Source organism: Perca flavescens, chromosome 3 (assembly GCF_004354835.1).
Source record: "Perca flavescens isolate YP-PL-M2 chromosome 3, PFLA_1.0, whole genome shotgun sequence".
Classification (NCBI taxonomy): Eukaryota; Metazoa; Chordata; class Actinopteri; order Perciformes; family Percidae; genus Perca; species Perca flavescens.
This window is the reverse complement of record NC_041333.1, coordinates 42,798,977-42,812,857: the sequence shown is the minus strand read 5'-3', so window position 1 is coordinate 42,812,857 and position 13,881 is coordinate 42,798,977. Positions and strand designations below refer to the sequence as shown.

The window sequence follows — 13,881 nt, the reverse complement described above, 5'->3', positions numbered from 1 at the left end:
GCTTGAACATACTATGTCCTTTTAGATGATATCTCCCATCTCTTTTATTAAACATTGCACGTATGTTACAAGGTAATGTAACAATGTCGATAAATTCCAGCAAATGTAAATTAAAAAACCGATTGTTTTTATTTTTAATTTATTATCCTAATTGTAAAATGTTTTGTAAGTTGCTTTTGTAGGTATTTCCGCAAACTTCAACACAGTATAAGATATAGATGGTAACATAAGTGTGCAGTACAGAGTATGTAATGTATTTTGGTTCAAGATGTATCTAGTTTTGCTCAATACACCAAAACTCCTGGCCATCTTCATGCACAGATATTTAATGTGTGGCTTCTTGCAGAGTTTATGGTCAAGAACAACACCCAAACATTTATTTTCATACTTTTTCAATTGTTTCATTATCAATTACTATTTTAACATCTGTATTTATAGTGTGATTTCTGAATATCATGAATTTAGTTTTGTTCATAAATAAAACAGGAAATGGAAAAAAACTAACAAAAAATAGAAACTTGACACGGGCAAGACATAATACTTAGGGTGTTTCTCAATCTCAAGAATGCAAACTACGGACTTGTGTTCTTGGGGAGAATGTTCTTCCTGGCTGTTCTTGGAAGAATGAACTCGCAAGTTCACAAGCACGGAAAACGCTGTTAACAGTTTGAGACGATGCGTTCTTCCTGTTATTGCTCAACACTCCCAGCACAGAGGATACCTACAGGGCTCCAAAATACCAGCTAGAAATAAAAACCACAACAATATAACCACTTCGTATTAAAACAATATCCGGACAAGAAAACCTCATAATGCTACAACTATTGCAATAATATTGACAAATAAAACTGATTGAGCTTTAATTTTATTGTTTATGGTTTAGCTCAAACACCCCTTACTTATTCAAAAGAGTGCAACGCAATCCCTACTATTATTAGTGTATAAGTTTAAGTCAGTTTAAATTAAAAAATAAGTAGGCATATGCACTAAAACCGTTCATTTCTCGCCTAAAATGTTCTCAGAAGTGAATTTAGTGATGAATAACATGGTGAAAATTGTTAAAATTATCCCGTTTTTCGGTTGTCTATGTACTGGAAATCCAACCATCATTGAATGACGAAATGAATGTTGGGATACAGGTGCTGCGAAGTTCATACAAGTTACCAAGCAATGCATCCTCGGTAAAACGGGCTTGTCAAGAACATTTCCGGGAATCTTATCTGTTCTCGGTGAAATGCGAACTTGTGTATTGGGACAGTACTTTGGCAACACGAGATTACGTTTCACAGGGACACAACAACACAAGTCAATAGAAGAACACAGATTGAAAAACGCCCATGGTCTGTCCGTACCCTCAAGGAGACTCCATACTTGGCCACTGCACTCATGAACATCGACCCAGGTAAAATGTACAATAAATGGCAAATCTGATGCTATTAGGTTCTTAGTGTGACAGCGCTTATTAAATGTAAGCAGGTATTAATAAAATTAGCCACTCACCACTTTTTATTACATTTCTGGGAGGATGATTGGGTGATTAGAGTTCAAATCTATTGGCAATCTATTGGCACAAGTCAACGGCATTTTTAGAATTTCATGATCACAGCTTCCATCTTTAAAGGACTGGAAGTGGAAGAAGTTTACAATGTTCACGAGGAATCTGTTCAATCATTCTGAATTATTTCATACAAAGTTCATTCATTAGTTCATAGCAATAAGCTGAAATATTTCTGTAAGTGTGATCCTGTACATACTCAACTGATCAGCAGTGAGAAACAGGAGGAGACTCTCAGTCCTCCAGAGGACTCAGAGACACTGAGGAACCAGGTAACCAGAACCCAAACCCAGGATAGAGAGGCTGAGTGAATGTGGTGTTGAAAGTGTAGAGGTGGATCAGTGAGTCAGAGGAGACTGTGTAGAAGGACAGAGAGCCAGCAGGACAGTCCACATACACTGCTAGTCTACCAGAGACAGAGGAGGAGGAGATGTCTGCTACTCTACCAGAGACAGAGGAGGAGGAGATGTGTGTTCCTCTCTTATTGTGACAGACAGAGTAATCATCATCAGAGCAGAACAGACTCCAGGACTGATCATTCCATCCAAACATACAGTCATCACTGGTTCCTCTCCTGCGGATTCCTTTGTAACTCACTGATATAACAACATCTCCTCTCCTCTCTACCTCCCAGTAACAGCGACCAGTCAGACCATCTCTACACAGCAGCTGACGATAGGAGTCAAACCTCTCTGGATGATCAGGATATGGCTGATCCTCCTCCCCCCATGTCACCTTCCTGTTGTTGTCAGACAGTTTGAGTTTTCTGTCCACTGTGTTTGTGTCAAGTGTGAGTTCACAGGAATCTGATGGAGAGAACGAGAAACAACACAGTTGCAGTTATTAACCAATCAGCACTTTGATGATGACATCAGAGGGTTGAAGGAGTGATGTCACAGTTTGATGAATTGAATTAAATTAAAAACACACTTACACTTCCTCAGACCTGGTGTCAACCATCTGACTCCAGCAGGCTCCACCCTGAAAGGAGGAGGAGGGGGGGGGCATTACATCACTCAGAAAGAGAGAGGAAGGAGAGAGAGGGAGAGAGAGAGAGAGAGGGAGAGAGAGAGAGAGAGAGAGAGAGAGAGAGAGAGGAGACAGAGAGAGAGAGATAGAGAGATACAGAGATTGGCTACCCAAAATAAATTAAAAGTACACAGGCCAAGAAAGCTTACAAACACAAAATTCTCAGACAAAACCCAGAGGATTTGACTGCAGATATATGCCACACAGGAGGAATTATTAACCTATTAATGTACACGGAGAGTACCGATGCGTGGCATAAAGCTATCTGTGCCCACTATAACCATCACAAGAAGAGAGGCATATGCAGTGGGAGACAGATAGTCATCAAAGATGAAGACAAGGACAGACCACCTCTCACTGTCAATGCCTATCACAATGGGACCATCATGTTTCAAGGAAATGAGGCCAGTTTCAGCTCTGTCCAAGAGGACTTCAACACCATCAGAGCTCTGGCAGAGACTGGAGAAGATCATCATTGAGGAGAAGAGCAACATCAACCCCACAGAGCAGCCACCAGGGCAAGAGCTGGAAGAGGAACAGCCTTTAGGAGACCATTAAGGACACATCAGTCAACTGGACAGCAGAGTGTCCCAGATGCGAGAAAGAGTCTGTCCCTGCATGAAGTAGAGCTGGTGGAACTGAAGGAGCAACTGCTTTCTAAACAGACAGCCACTGAATCCACACAGCAACCAAGGGACCAGCTCAGCCAGGTGAGGAACGAGATGGGTGCCTCCATACAGGAGCTGAGCGGAGAGGTCTAGGAACTGTAGCAGGACAGAGAAGCTCTGAGAACAGATCTCACTGCTATAAGAGGAGCTGCAGCAGGACAGACAGGCCATGAGCAGAGAGCTCACTGCTATAAGAGAGGAGCTGCAGCAGAACAGACAGGCCATGGGCACAGATCTCACTGCTGTAAGATAGGAGATGCAGCAGGACAGACAGGCCATGGGTAGAGATCTCACTGCTATAAGACAGGAGCTGAACCTGAGAGAGAAAATCACCCTCAGCCTCAAGGAGCAACTCCACAGTCAGTGAGCCTGCCAACACCAACCACAACCCTCCATTACCATCAACAGCCCCCCTCAACCTGAACCACAGCCATCCACATCCACCCTAACTAAGACCAGACCATCACAACAACCTGCAGTAATGCCCACCACCGACCCACATACAGAGGCCACTACCAACAAGCCTAAAACATCTGGAGAGCAAAAGAAAACCAGTGATGCTGAGATTATTATCCTTATAGATTCTAATGGGAAATATGTGAATGAGGACCAGCTTTTTCCCGGACAAAAAGTCACCAAAATTCGATGCCCCAGGACTAACAATGCCCTCCAGCTGCTCACTGAGCCCATCCTGGGTCAGCCTAGCCATATAATCATCCACAGAGGTACCAATGACCTAAGACTACAGCGGGAGCAACCTGATCTCACAGAATTCCATGAAATGAACACGGCCCCTTAAGTTAAGGAAAAGGTCATGGGTGGAGAGAGAGAGAGAGAGAGAGAGAGAGAGGGAGAGGGAGAGGGAGAGAGAGGGAGAGAGACAGAGGGAAAGAGAGAGACAGGGAGAGACCAAGAGAGAGAAAGACGTTTTAAGTCTACTTGTTACTGTAGTTTAAATATTGTGTAGTACATATTGTGTATACCATTGTAATATGTCTGTCTGTCTGTAACTGATGTTGTGTATTGTCCTTAACATGACTAACAGACTTGGGACTGTCCCGGTCAAACACGTGACCATGCACACACAAAGGCACAGCAGCCACTGACCCTGCTCTAATCTTTAACACCTAAAGCAAGCAGTAATAGCTATAAAATCAATTCACTAAAATACTCAAAAAAAATCATTAAACTTACCAAAAGCTGCTCATCATGTGAAGAAAAAGTACATCCAACTTTCTTTCATTAACTTTACATCTAAAAACGTAAACAGCCTGGTAGGCTTTAATACTTCCGGTTTCGATCTTTTCAAAATAAAAGCGCTAGCTAGCAAGTTAGCTAGCTTTAGGTAACCAAAATGACACTTTTTCTCTGGCAGATGTTTCTGCAATTAACTTATGTTAGAGCTAACATAACAGCCAAGCTAGCTCTAAGTGACCCACATATTAGTTTGTTTCACTCATTTAATAATCTATAGCAATTTCCAGCGTTAGCGTTTTTATTTTGAAAAGATAGAAACCGTATATTTGTTCCTACAAGCAGGCAGAGTGTGCAGCTCATACAAGCAAAACGTTTTATGTTTGACTTGTTTATACACATACATATATATACACATACATATATATATACATACATATACATATATATACATACATACATATATACACACACACACATAAATGATTATACAGGCCTTCAATTATAAAAAATATAATTTTCAGATTCTGACAATCTCTTGCCCAGCACAGAAGGCCTTGCTGGCCCTGGTGGCCACCCTCTGATCTACAGATCGATTCATAACAATGAATATTCTGACTAATAGTGAACGGATAGGATAATAGTGGTACGCACAGTGCGTACAGGATTACGGCTGCTGGTGCCACTGCCACACTATCATTTACAGAGACTCAACAATTCCCCCAAGAGCAAGCATTTGGTGCAACAGTGGACCTATCTCTGTAGAGAAACATCAACATTACATCACTCTCACACACATACTGTATATTGTGTTTGTACTGCAGGGATTAGGCAAGAGCGATTTGAGGGACCTTTTGAACTTAGACTCAGTACTCTCCCAGCACAAGAGGAACTTAGAGAAATAATTGGTCCAGTGTCAGTGTGCGTCTCTGATCGATCACATGAGCCATGCAGTACCGGCAACTGAGATTTTAAAAACCAAGCTAACTAATCTGCCGAAAGAGTAGATTAATGCTTCATCCAGACACTCTTCTCACAGTGTAGAAAGAACATTGCTTTGTGCTAAGATAGGCTAAAACGGTCCTGGACCTTTCTGTCAGGTTGAAACTGATTTGATCCCGGGAAAGAAGTAAAGAACAGATATGGACAGTGCCTTTAATATACAGATATTTGTCCAAACTACATCAATTATTAACAAAAGGGAGTTATCATTTTAGTTCCTGGAGATGTTCTCCTTTAAAATGTCCTACACAAATATCTCCTTTTTGTTCATCAGTGTTTGTACCTGAGAGTGTCCAGTCTCCAGTTTTGATCCTCCAGTCCCGCTGACAGTAGCTTCACTCCTGAGTCTCCTGGATGATTGTAGCTCAGGTCCAGTGCTCTCAGATGGGAGGGGTTGGAGCTCAGAGCTGAGACCAGAGAAGAACAGCCTTCCTCTGAGATCAGACAGCCTGACAGACTGCAAACATACAGAACAACACACAGGAACCCTCTGTCAACATGTGGAGACATGTGTTTGTTTTAGTTGTTTGTTGTCCAGATACATTTTGGTCAAGATTTAGAATAAAACTTTAAAATCATGTGTTAGATAGAAGGTTCTCAGTAAAGATGGGCAACTTCTCCAGCTCTATGGCACCTCTGTCCTGTGGTCTTCCACAGGGCTCCATTCTGGTTCCCTCTCTATTTTCTCTTTACATGCTGCCTTTGGGCACTATTTTAAGGAAATATGATGTATCATTTCATTTGTAGGCGGACGACACCAACATTTACATACCAATCAGTAGAAATAACCTGGCAGCGTTAAACTCTCTCCTGCTATGCTTAGAGGAGGTGAAGGCATGACTGGCTCAAAATTTGCTCTATTTAAATGACGATAAGACCAAGGTCATTGTTTTTAGCCTGAGTGAAAGGTCCCAGTGTACAAGCCTAGACTTCGAGAGTCTTAGTGTTTTTAAATCTGCAGGAGTGTGGAACCTGGGTGTTCTTGTGGACCAGTCCTTAAAATTTGATAAACATTTCATCTGTAATCAGCTCCGGTTTTTTCCAACTTTGTCATTTGTCTATTGTCTAGCGGCTGTTTAAATGTGCTATATAAATAAATGAACTTGAACTTGTGTTATTTAATTATTCAATAACAAAAGCAAATTATGAAAAACCCTCATGTTAAGTAACTCTGAGTCTATTAACTACTGCCTAAGTTTATATCAGCAGACTCAAAGCTACACATCAGCTGTTTTATCAACTAAAATTAATTTAGATTTTAAATGGTCATCAGTTGAATGGGTTAATGATCCTTACCTGAGAGTCTCCAGTCTGCAGTGTGGACTCTTCAGTCCAACAGAGATCAGCTTCCCTCCCGAATCCTGCAGATTGTTGTTACTCAGGTCCAGCTCTCTCAGACTAGAGGACTGGCAGCTGAGAACTGAGGACAGAGCTCCACAGCTTCTCTCTGACAGGTTACATCCACTCAGTCTGGAGAGACAACAGGAAAATCCTCACTATCTTCTAGCTGCCTGTCCCCTGAACACACTTTAAAAAAAACATCTCCAAGTGCGGAACCTGGGTGTTCTTGTGGACCAGTCCATAAAATTTGATCAACACATTTCATCTGTTATCAGCTCCGGTTTTTTCCAACTTTGTCTATTGTCTAAAATCAAAGGCTTTCTTACCCTGATAACTCTGGAAATGGCGGTTCATGCATTCATTACGTGCCGGTTAGATTATTGCAATTCACTTTATTGTGGTATATCTAGTTCTCAAATTGCCCGTCTTCAGTTAGTCCAAAATGCTGTCGCAAATATGACCCTATTCTCAAATCTCTACACTGGCTGCCCGTTCGACAGAGAATAGATTTCAAAATCCTTCTATTTGTCTTCAAATCTATACATAACTTTGCTCCCGTCTACCTATCCAAACTTATTCATTCGTACACTCCTCCCAGAAGCCTAAGATCACACGACCAGGTTCTGCTGGTAGTCCCTCGTGCCAGACTAAAGCGGAGAGGGGAGCGCGCTTTTGCGGTGGCAGGGCCTCGTCTGTGGAACACCCTGCCTTTAGAGATTAGAACAGCCCCCAACTTTGCTATCTTCAAGTCGTTGGTAAAAACCTATTTATTCTCATTAGCGTATTGATTTCCTCTTTTAGGTTGGTCCTTCTTTTGTATACCTGAGTCAGTGTTTTAAGGTTACTCTTAGCTTTTTTTTTTTTTTTTTATTCCGTGTTTTATGCTTTGTCTTGCTGGTTTTATGTTTTTATATGCTAGCTCTGTAAAGCACTTTGGTCTGTCTAGCGGCTGTTTAAATGTGCTATATAAATAAATTAACTTGAATTTGTGTTATTTAATTATTCAATAACAAAAGCAAATGATGAAACACCCTCATTTTAAGTAACTCTGAGTCTATTAACTACTGCCCAAGTTTATCGTATCAGCAGACACAAAGCTACACATCAGCTGTTTTATCAACTAAAATTAATGAAGATTTGAAATAGTCATCAGTTGAATGGGATCCTGACCTGAGAGTCGCCAGTCTGCAGTGTTGACTCTTCAGTCCAACAGAGATCAGCTTCCCTCCTGAATCCTGCAGATTGTTGTTACTCAGGTGCAGCTCTCTCAGACTAGAGGACTGGGAGCTGAGAACTGAGGACAGAGCTTCACAGCTTCTCTCTGACAGATTACAGACACTCAGTCTGGAGAGACAACAGGAAGGAAACAAGTTATTTATATTTAACTCCTGCTGAAACATATCAGAATATTTAAATGGTACTTTACTGCATTAAAATGTCTGAAAACAAACATAGCTATTTTATACATTTTTATGAGTTGTGTTACACTATCCCAAATCTTTCCACCAAATTACAAACCCAGAGAAATCTGTTATTTTATTTTTACATGGCACGATTCCTTTAGTTGCCTGTCAGTGGCATCATATAACCTTTCACCCTCTAGTTACTCACAACTTCTGTCAAAACATTGGCACCCAAATTATATATTCAGGAGTAACTTTAAATCATACAATGACAGAAAGAAATACTCTGTAAATAACTAATCTTGTTTTTTTTGCCACATGGCATCATTTTGTGATTGATTACATGTAATTTTGCAACACAGTAATACAGCAGAGATCTCATATATATATATATATATATATATATATATATATATATATATATATATATATATATATATAATATCGATCCAGCTTAACGATGCTACAATGTGCTTGTTGACAAGTAGCTAACATTAATGCTAATTCTTTGTGGGGAACATTATAGGGTTACAATATCGTTCAAGACGCTCATTAAGTTATTAGTAGCATAATTCTTTTGAGCAAAGATAAAAGAAGAGCTGGCCTAACCCACAAATGAGTTCACTAGTAAGGTTAATGTTAGCTGTCAGCTAGCTAGTCAGCTACCACACCCAGTTTAGTCTGCCTCATTCCCATGGTGCAAATAAACTTCAGTCGGGATGACAGCTGACAACAGCCCTGGGTGATATAGTTACTGTTAGCCCCCAGTCGACTAGCAGCCAGCCTCTACCATTACAGCAATCTGGATCCGGCCAGCACTTAACTCCAGTGCCGGATGCTAATGACGCTAAAGGCAGTTTAATGAAGCGTCTGAAAACAGTCTTTACAGTTTGCTAAATTAACCTGAGAAAAGGTGGGTCAACTCCAAACTGAGCACGAGAGAGGTTAGCATGGACGTGAATGAGCTATTATCCCTCAAACATGTCAGGTCATGGGAAAAAAAAGAAAGGTCAATACAAAGTACTGAGTTTTTAACCAAACATGGACTTCTAAGTATTTATTTACCAAAGTCAAAGGTAAAGCTGTGTGCTTAGTTTGCGTAGAACAGATCATTGTGTAAAAGGATTATAATTTGAATTGCCACTACAGTAAACATGCAAAGAAATACAACTTGACTGATGCAGAGTGGGCACAGCAAAAAGGCATCCAAAGATTCAGCAGTCAAGACCAGCTTTTTGATATCCCATAAAATCGCCAAAAACTGTAAGCCATTTTCTGAAGGGGAGTTTAATAAAGGTGCTTTAAGCAACGTCATGCGATTTTTTAGGCTACAACATTTTTTGTAAAATACAGACCTGGCCTGTCCAGCCAGGTCTCAAGGCAGTACGTGATACGGTTACTTTATTGAATCTATTAAGTCGCAGACAGGTTACGTAAATGTTTTTTTCGTGTGGCGCTTACAATTTTTAAAGCAATGTATTTCAATGGGAGGCATATTTCGTAATCAAAGTACGATGATGGTGGCGAGTAGTACTGATAAGGGGAAAGCCCACGTAGGAAGGTTGGTCGGGGTGGTGGATGGGTCAAAAAACAAAGGACTTTTCACCGTGTGACGGTTCCTTTCCCTGTTCCTTTTTTCCTAACCACAACCGTCCCGTTATTGTGGCGTTTCATTTCCCCGTTGTTGCGTTTCATTTCCCCGTTTCTTTGTCCCCCTGTGTGTCCCGCGAGTGGCGAGCCATCCCGCTGTTGTGGTCGGCGTGTGGCATTACGTTTCCCCGTTGCTTTGTGCCCCTGCGCCCGGGGATCGCGTCCCGCGAGTGGCGGCCCGTCCCGTTGTTGTGGCCGGCGTGTGGCGCCTCATTTCCCCGTTGTAGCGTCCCCCCGAGCGGGTTCGAAAATTGTAACCAGTACATGTTCAAAAGTCGTTGCGTGTACACGAAATAAACGTTATAATCGTGACCTGTACACAAATTAATAAATCAAAATAACGTGACTATTACACAACCTGGTGTGAGCCCGGGTTGGACTATCCCCTGAACACACTGTAAAAAACATCTCACTATCTGATAGCTGCCTGTCCCCTGAACACACTGTAAAAAACATCTCACTATCTGCTAGCTGCCTGTCCACTGGACACACCGTAAAAAACATCTCCTCACTATCTGCTAGCTGCATGTCCCCTGAACAAATTGTAAAAAACCCTGTCTCTGTAGACAGCCCAGGCTCCACAAATGGCAACAAAATCAAACTGCGGCAACCTGCACCACCAAACATAACAGAGTTCCAGCCAATAACAGACAAGAAGTGTGCGGAAGGAAGGGGGAGGGGACAGGAAGAGGAGGAGGTAGGGGCGAGCATGCCTCATTTTGTTTGACAATACTTTGAATGTCAACAAGAAGTGACGTCCCCCAACATGGGTTAGAGCAGCTTTAAAGAGTGTTTGGTGGACTCTGCTGTGCAGCCTGACATAAAATTGATATTGAGCAGAACGGAGTTCATCCTATTGGTCCACGGCCCTCCACAACAGTCCCTGTTTCTCATGTGGCCCCTTGGTGTAATGAATCGATACACCCCTCCCTGCTCTGGAGAATCCAACAAAGAAGTGAATTGTTAGTCATGTGGAACAACAACAGAAGATCTGAAGGAAGTTCATCTCCATGTCTTCTTATCCCCCCCAACCATAACTACCACACATATAAACACCAAACTGCTTGGCTAACTTAATCTGGTTTTAACTATATCTACTTAAAGAAATATATTTTTCATGGATGGATTTAGCTACTATACGTCCGTGAACAGCAAAACAGCCAATATGATCCAAAGAGCTGATGTGATCCAATCAGATTGTCTGGTCTGATCTACTTGTTGTATAATCAGGAATAAACAAATGTCCATTAACCAAAATCGCTTGATATTAAACTATTAATTATTTCTGGATCCCAGCCACAGTTCATATGTGAGGTTTAATTTTTCAAACTAATTCATTGCTTGAATGCCATCCTCACTTGGTTCAATGGAATTTCATTGTACTCTTTTTTTTGACCGTAAAAGGAATCTGAATCATTCTTTATGAAGTGATTCTAAATCAGAATAAAATACATTGAAAATCTTTGAATGTTTACAAAGAATTTTTCAACACTGTTTTCAAAGATTAATGTTCTTGGCGGTAGTGATGGTCAAATGAAGTTTCGCGAACCACTGTCTTTACTTTCTGAGCTCACTAGATGGCGCTCTCTGTTCAACAAAGGGTTTGAAAACCCACTGAATTGCCATTCATTTAACCTTTTTCTTTGAACAGAGAGCACCATCTAGTGAGCTCAGAAAATAAAGACAGTGGTAAAGACGAATGAATTTACTAGTAACGTTAATGTTAGCTGTTTACATAGACGATTAATCTAATCCTAATTTAGCCAGATAGCACACCCCGGTTGGTGTGCCTCACTAGCCCCGGTGCAGATAGACTACACTCGGGATGACAGCTGACAACAGCCCTGGGACATATGGTTACTGTTAGCCCCCAGTCAGCTAGCAGCCAGCCACAACCATTACAGCAATCGGTACCCGGCCAGCACTTAACTCCAGTGCCGGGGTGCTAATGACACTAAAGGCAATTTAATGAAGCGTTGGGAAACAGACCATATCAGACCAATGCGCCCGAGTCAGAACAACGTCCATCCATAACGTTAGCTACGTCTCCATTAGCGCTACCAGTGGTCGTGCCAAAAATCTCCTCCCTGACGAATTTCTCCCCCCTTTGCATTTAGCTGTCTTCACAGTTAGCTAAATTAACCCAACAAAAGGTGGTTTAAGCACCAAAACGACTATTTAAGATTACAGCAAAGTGAATGGGGAGATAACTCCGGGCAGCTGGGAGATCTTCTGCTACTGAACAACATCGGCCATTGGACAACTCCCATAATTCCACGCAACTTCCCAATGTCATCGGAAATTTACCATCCATTGTTTTGACAGAGAGATCCCTAGCAGCAGAAAGTTACATATAAAGTTATACAGTTGACCACTTCCATTAATGGTGCAATCAAAACTCACTAAATTTAAACATTTCTAAACCCAAAGAAATGGTGATTGATTTTAAGAAGAGGCCCCCTCCACTGCAACCAGTAACAATTGATGGGACAGTCATTGAGACTGTGGAGGAGTATAAGTATCTGGGCACTATTATTGATTACAAACTCACCTGGTCGGCCCACACACTAGCAAGATATTCGAAAGCACAGCAATGGCTTTTTTGTTGTTGAGGAAACTGCGTAGTTTTAATGCAGATGCAACAACTCTGACATAGTTTTATTTAACTTTAATTCAGAGTGTGGTGACTTTCACCATCCAGTGCTGTGTGTGTGGGGGGGTGGTCTTTCTTTCAGAATTGGAACTTGCTGGACAAGGTAACTAACATGGGCAGGAAAATTACCGGATCCAATGTTAAAAGCATCTCCAACCTCACAGAACAGTATACCCTCAATCTGGCCCTGAGGATACTGGATGATCCATCCCACCCACTTTGCTTGGAGTTTTTCCCCCTCCCCTCTGGATGTAGATTTTGAATGCGCTTAACAAAAACCAAATGTGCCATTACATATTTGTGTAGAGGAGCCCTCCGTTACTGAACAGATCACACACAGGCACATAGAAATTTGATAATGGTCACTATTGATTATTTTCTTTTATTCATTAAATTATTTTAGGTATTAGGTATTGGATTGATGATTGTATGTCACCACCTTTGCTGCATTGTTGTTGTCGTTGTTTATGTTTTGTAATCTGTATTGTCTAAGTCTTCATTGTTGTTTGATGTTTGGTGTGGTTTTTATTGTTTATGGTTGTTTACTGTTGTATTGTTGTATGTCGTTAATGTTTAATGTTTAATATGACTCCCTTGAGTGTAAAACAAATTCCGCTCGGGGTATTAAAGGTTTAATTCAAAGGTTTCATTCATATTGTACATTTAATGATGAACAGAGCTTTGTTGGAGGGACGGTAATGAAGAAGACAAATAACATTTTTGTTAAAAGTTAAGTCTGGACTTTTGGTGGTAGAGAATATAAAATCCCTTTAAACATTCACATTCTGGCTATATTATTTTGAACTAATTGTGACTGAATGAGCAGTAAAAACATTCAAAGATTTCCGAATTGTTAAATCTTAAATCCTGACATGAGAGTGGTGGTTTAAATTTAATAAAGCTTAACATTTAGAGAAATATATAAGAAGACCAGTAACGATTGTGTTTATATGTTGTGTCTGGACTTTTGGTGATACAGTATATGAAATCCCTTCTCAGCATTTTTAAATATCTACTCTAAACAAGTCAAGTTAGAAACATGATAATTAATCGTGACTGAATTAAGCAATATTAAACGAGAGTTTGATTTAATGTCATTATTGGCACGACAGTGATGCGGCTAGGTTTGTAAGCATGACTGAAGTTTCTTCATGGGCAAGTCAACCATCAGGCTGCTTAAGGAATTGGGAGTGTCAGGCCAAACCCTACGCCAAACCATCAAAGCCCTCTCATCCCATCCACGAGAGGGATGTCAGACTCTTTAGGAGACAGAATCCCAGGAAAGCTGCTGGACCAGATGCTGTCTCCCAATCAAGCTTGAAGCACTGCGCTGATCAGCTGTCTCCAGTTTTCACAGACATTTAACACCTCACTGGAGACATGTCA

At 41.0% G+C, this 13,881-nt stretch overlaps 1 protein-coding gene and 1 pseudogene across 1 annotated transcript in view; one reads left to right on the top strand and one right to left on the bottom strand.

Moving 5' to 3' along the window:
• Window positions 1–13,881, top strand: part of LOC114553062 (NACHT, LRR and PYD domains-containing protein 3-like) — a 256,918-nt gene that overhangs the window by 127,766 nt on the left and 115,271 nt on the right. The window lies entirely within an intron of this gene.
• Window positions 5,704–13,881, bottom strand: part of LOC114552327 (protein NLRC3-like) — a 37,123-nt pseudogene continuing 28,945 nt past the window's right edge.